The following is a 6,762-nucleotide window of genomic DNA, read 5'->3' on the forward strand; positions in this document are numbered from 1 at the left end:
CTATCTATCTGTCTATCTATCTATCTGTCTGTCTATCTATCTGTCTATCTATCTATCTGTCTATCTATCTATCTATCTATCTATCTATCTATCTATCTATCTATCTATCTATCTATCTATCTATCTATCTATCTATCTATCTATCTATCTATCTATCTATCTATCTATCTATCTATCTATCTGTCTGTCTATCTATCTATCTATCTATCTATCTATCTATCTATCTATCTATCTATCTATCTATCTATCTATCTATCTATCTATCTATCTATCTATCTGTCTGTCTATCTATCTATCTATCTGTCTGTCTATCTATCTATCTATCTATCTATCTATCTATCTATCTATCTATCTATCTATCTATCTATCTATCTATCTATCTATCTATCTATCTATCTATCTATCTGTCTGTCTGTCTGTCTGTCTGTCTGTCTGTCTGTCTGTCTGTCTGTCTGTCTGTCTGTCTGTCTGTCTATCTATCTATCTATCTATCTATCTATCTATCTATCTATCTATCTATCTGTCTGTCTGTCTGTCTGTCTGTCTGTCTGTCTGTCTGTCTATGTGTCTGTCTGTCTGTCTATGTGTGTCTGTCTGTCTGTCAGGGTACAGTCTGGTGTGGTGATTCTGGTTCTTCCACCATGGAGGTACAGGACTGGTTGGGAAGTGTTTATCTGGATCTTCCATCATGGAGGTACAGGACTGGTTGGGAAGTGTTTATCTGGATCTCCCATCATGGAGGTACAGGACTGGTTGGGAAGTGTTTATCTGGTTCTTCCACCATGGAGGTACAGGCCTGGTTGGAAAGTGTTTATCTGGATCTTCCATCATGGAGGTACAGGACTGGTTGGGAAGTGTTTGTCTGGTTCTTCCACCATGGAGGTACAGGACTGGTTGGGAAGTGTTTGTCTGGTTCTTCCACCATGGAGGTACAGGACTGGTTGGGAAGTGTTTATCTGGTTCTTCCATCATGGAGGTACAGGACTGGTTGGGAAGTGTTTGTCTGGATCTTCCATCATGGAGGTACAGGACTGGTTGGGAAGTGTTTGTCTGGTTCTTCCACCATGGAGGTACAGGACTGGTTGGGAAGTGTTTATCTGGTTCTTCCATCATGGAGGTACAGGACTGGTTGGGAAGTGTTTGTCTGGATCTTCCATCATGGAGGTACAGGACTGGTTGGGAAGTGTTTATCTGGTTCTTCCACCATGGAGGTACAGGACTGGTTGGGAAGTGTTTATCTGGTTCTTCCACCATGGAGGTACAGGACTGGTTGGGAAGTGTTTGTCTGGTTCTTCCACCATGGAGGTACAGGACTGGTTGGGAAGTGTTTGTCTGGTTCTTCCATTATGGAGGTACAGGACTGGTTGGGAAGTGTTTGTCTGGTTCTTCCACCATGGAGGTACAGGACTGGTTGGGAAGTGTTTGTCTGGCTCTTCCATCATGGAGGTACAGGACTGGTTGGGAAGTGTTTGTCTGGTTCTTCCACCATGGAGGTACAGGACTGGTTGGGAAGTGTTTGTCTGGTTCTTCCACCATGGAGTTACAGGACTGGTTGGGAAGTGTTTATCTGGATCTTCCATCATGGAGGTACAGGACTGGTTGGGAAGTGTTTGCCTGGCTCTTCCATCATGGAGGTACAGGACTGGTTGGGAAGTGTTTGTCTGGTTCTTCCACCATGGAGGTACAGGACTGGTTGGGAAGTGTTTATCTGGATCTTCCATCATGGAGGTACAGGACTGGTTGGGAAGTGTTTGTCTGGCTCTTCCATCATGGAGGTACAGGACTGGTTGGGAAGTGTTTGTCTGGTTCTTCCATCATGGAGGTACAGGACTGGTTGGGAAGTGTTTGTCTGGATCTTCCATCATGGAGGTACAGGACTGGTTGGGAAGTGTTTATCTGGTTCTTCCACCATGGAGGTACAGGACTGGTTGGGAAGTGTTTATCTGGATCTTCCATCATGGAGGTACAGGACTGGTTGGGAAGTGTTTGTCTGGATCTTCCATCATGGAGGTACAGGACTGGTTGGGAAGTGTTTGTCTGGATCTTCCATCATGGAGGTACAGGACTGGTTGGGAAGTGTTTGTCTGGATCTTCCATCATGGAGGTACAGGACTGGTTGGGAAGTGTTTATCTGGTTCTTCCACCATGGAGGTACAGGACTGGTTGGGAAGTGTTTATCTGGATCTTCCATCATGGAGGTACAGGACTGGTTGGGAAGTGTTTGTCTGGCTCTTCCATCATGGAGGTACAGGCCTGGTTGGGAAGTGTTTGTCTGGATCTTCCATCATGGAGGTACAGGCCTGGTTGGGAAGTGTTTGTCTGGATCTTCCATCATGGAGGTACAGGACTGGTTGGGAAGCTTTTCTGCGTGCCCTTGGAGTCGATAACGCCTCCTGATTTCATCTGGAGGAAATGAGGGATGTCAGTTGGCATCTGAGGACTTTCACCTTCTCCTTTATCTGAGGTCGTCTCCAACATTTGTCTCAATGCAAAAACCCTGTGTTGACACCTCACCATTGAACTGCACAAGTCAGAGACGCAGCACCCAGAGCTCCGGTTCAGGGGAATTTCTCTCGTCCTTGTTGAGTTTTGCAAATTGTTTGCATGTGTTGCTCTTGTTCCTGCGCACTGGCTTATTGTAGCCTGTTGTGGACGTTTTAGGGAGGGCTGAATGAGTCAAGAGACGACTGTTTTTCAGACGAACAGAGAGAGCCAAAAGCCTCAGGGCCAAACAATGTTGATATATGACATCTGACCCTTGACCTTTGTTGATAGTGACTACTTCCTGGTTCATCGCACTTTGTTTAATGACTGGTCACATGTTCAGTATTGACATGTGTGTGGTTACTGTGCCGACATGTATGTGTAATGAACCTAAATGACTTTTCACTGCATAATGATGATAATAATAATAATAATAATAATAACACTGGTCATTACATTTATACAGTGCTTTCCAAGACACCCAAAGCGCTTAAAAGATCTCTATCATGCTCTTCTTCAGAGACGCTTCTTGAATTGATCCCCCCCCCCTTTTTTTTTGCTTTATCTTGAAGTGACAATCCTGAATCCAAATGTAAACCGAAGGGCCGTCCTGCTACCAAACTACAAACCGCAGGACAAGAAGCTGCTGTCACTCCCAGATTGATTGACAGGTGTCTCAACACAAGGACTAACAGTAAACAACAACTAAATGTGAGTTTCTCATGTTGTGTGATGCTGTAAAAGGTTTGTTTACATCACTGATGGTTGTAAAGCTGCAGCTCGTCTGGTGTTCACCCGCCCTAAGTTCTCCCACACAACTCCCCTCCTCATGTCCCTACACTGGCTCCCAGGAGCTCCTCCTGGCATCCAGTTTAAGACTCTGGTGCTGGCCTACAGGGCAGTGAAAGGAACAGCTCCTTCCTATCTCCAGGCCATGGTCAAGTCCTACACCCCCACCCGACCACTTCGCTCTGCTGCCTCGGGACGCCTGGTTGCCCCATCGCTCAGAGGCCCCTGCTGCCGATCGACCCGGTCAAGGCTCGGTTCTGTCCTGGCCCCACAGTGGTGGACTGAACTCCCCACTGATGTCAGGACAGCGGAGTCGCTGCCCATCTTTCGGCGCAGGTTGAAAACTCACCTCTTTAAGAACTACTACCCTGTTACTTGTTATTACCACTTATTGTATTCACTCATTAAAAAATCTCTTTCTTGCGGTTTTACTGTACCACTGGTTTTGCTCTTAGATGCTTGTTTAGATGCACTTATGACCTCTGATGACTAGTAGTTCTCCTGATCTCCTGCCTTAAATGATGCACTTGTTGTAAGTCGCTTTGGATAAAAGCGTCGGCTAAATGACTGTAATGTCATGTCATGTCATGTAAATACTGGTGTCAAACACATCCACATGTTCAGCTACCATCTGATGAGAAAGACAACACAACACAACACAATACAACACAACACAACACAACACAACAGTACTAGAAGGCAAACTCTTCTGCTGTGTAAATGTCTCTGAGGTTTATATGGTCAAATAAATCACAGTCATCCTTTAACAAGGCTACAGGGCAGTGATTCCAGTGGAACAGGGCTCCAGATGTGCCAGATGCGACAGTTGTGCCAGTTGTGCCAGATGTGACAGTTGTGCCAGATGTGCCAGTTGCGACAGGTGTGCCAGATGTGCCGGTTGTGACAGATGTGCCAGATGTGACAGATGCGACAGTTGTGCCAGTTGTGCCAGATGTGACAGTTGTGCCAGATGTGCCAGTTGTGACAGATGTGCTAGTTGTGCCAGTTGTGACAGATGTGACAGTTGTGCCAGATGTGCCAGTTGTGACAGATGTGCCAGTTGTGACAGATGTGCTAGTTGTGCCAGTTGTGACAGATATGGAACGTCTGTCTGACTTTTATCTGACTTGATGGGTTTGTGTCACACGCACAGTTTTTGTGGTTTTCCAAACCAACACAAAGCAGCCTTCACCACAGTGTGCAGATAGAAGAGAAGCTCTTGTAGGTTCCTCCTGCTTTTAGTTTCAATCCTCCGTCAGGAGGAGGAGGAGCCCCTCCTGTTTTCTGTTTGGAGCGACAGAATTCAACACACCCACAAAAACAACACACGTTTTAAACAGACGCTGGGGAGAAACACCTTGCAGCACGTCACTAAGAAGGTGCTCTCACATTTACAGACAAGAGACACAGAGACACAGAGACAGAAAGAGAGACAAACAGAGAGAGAAAGAGAGACAGAGAGAGAGACAGAAGGACACAGACAGAGAGAGACAGAAAGAGACAGAGGGACACAGACAGAGAGAGACAGAGACAGAAAGAGAGACAGAGACAGAAAGAGAGACAGAGAGAGACAGAGAGAGAGAGAAAGAGAGAGAGAGAAAGAGACAGAGACAGAAAGAGAGACAGAGAGAGAGAGAAAGAGACAGAGACAGAAAGAGAGACAGAGAGAGAGAAAGAGTCAGAGACAGAAAGAGAGACAGAGCGAGAGACAGAGAGACAGAGAGAGACAGAGACAGAAAGCGAGACAGAGAGAGACAGACAGAGAGAGAAAGAGACAGAGAGAGAGACAGAGAGAGAGACAGAAGGACACAGACAGAGAGAGACAGAGGGACACAGACAGAGAGAGACAGAGACAGAAAGAGAGACAGAGAGAGACAGAGACAGAAAGAGAGACAGAGAGAGAGAGACAGAGACAGAAAGAGAGAGAGAGAAAGAGTCAGAGACAGAAAGAGAGACAGAGAGAGAGAGAGAGACAGAAAGAGAGAGAAAGAGACAGAGACAGAAAGAGAGACAGAGAGAGAGAGAAAGAGACAGAGACAGAAAGAGAGACAGAGAGAGAGAGAAAGAGACAGAGACAGAAAGAGAGACAGAGACAGAAAGAAAGACAGAGAGAGACAGAGAAAGAGACAGAGACAGAAAGAGAGACAGAGAGAGAGAGAGACAGAGACAGAAAGAGAGACAGAGAGAGAGAGAAAGAGACAGAGACAGAAAGAGAGACAGAGACAGAGACAGAGACAGAAAGAGAGACAGAGAGAGAGACAGAGACAGAAAGAGAGACAGAGAGAGACAGAGACAGAGACAGAGACAGAAAGAGAGACAGAGAGAGACAGAGACAGAGAGAAAGAGACAGAGACAGAAAGAGAGACAGAGAGAGAGACAGAGACAGAAAGAGAGACAGAGAGAGAGAGAGACAGAGACAGAAAGAGACAGATGCAGAAAGAGAGACAGAAACAGAAAGAGAGACAGAGAGAGAGACAGAAAGAGACAGATGCAGAAAGAGACAGAAACAGAAAGAGAGACAGAGAGAGAGACAGAGACAGAGAGAAAGAGACAGAGACAGAAAGAGAGACAGAGAGAGAGAGAGACAGAGACAGAAAGAGAGACAGAGACAGAAAGAGAGAGAGACAGAGACCTTTGACCTTTAACCAAGCCTTTAATGTTGCAATTCTTCCGTCACATCAAGACAACGTCATCAACACAAATACTCACATACACACAGTGGAAAACACAACAACCACCATACACAGTAAAGATAAAAGGACACACACCTTCCCCTGTTTTTACTTTTTTCAGAAATTGAGAATAAGCCCTTGGTCTTCCACTGTGCACAGCACGTCCCCATGTCCGTGGGGACATGGGGACATCCTTCCAGGTTTGAAATCGTTTGGAAATACGTGAAGTCAATGTTCAGCCGAGCCGCCACTAGACCCTGAACATGAGCATGGCGTCTGTGGACCCTCTGCCTTTCATTCTGTCCCTTCTGCTAAACCAAATGCTCATTTCCTCCTGACCTATCAGAACATTAACCAAGGTGACGCGTCTGCACTGTGCTGCCGTGGACCTCGGACCAAAGACAAACAGGCTGCCTGCCAGAACCTCTCCTAGACCTCCGAGACACCACTGCAGGACAGAGAAGAGAGGACCCAACCTGGGACCTCCGAGGCACCGCTGCAGGACAGAGAAGAGAGGACCCAACCTGGGACCTCCGAGGCACCGCTGCAGGACAGAGAAGAGAGGACCCAACCTGGGACCTCTGAGGCACCGCTGCAGGACAGAGAAGAGAGGACCCAACCTGGGACCTCTGAGGCACCGCTGCAGGACAGAGAAGAGAGGACCCAACCTGGGACCTCTGAGGCACCGCTGCAGGACAGAGAAGAGAGGACCCAACCTGGGACCTCCGAGGCACCGCTGCAGGACAGAGAAGAGAGGACCCAACCTGGGACCTCCGAGGCACCGCTGCAGGACAGAGAAGAGAGGACCCAACCTGGG

Source organism: Lampris incognitus, chromosome 17 (genome assembly GCF_029633865.1).
Source record: "Lampris incognitus isolate fLamInc1 chromosome 17, fLamInc1.hap2, whole genome shotgun sequence".
NCBI lineage: Eukaryota > Metazoa > Chordata > Actinopteri > Lampriformes > Lampridae > Lampris > Lampris incognitus.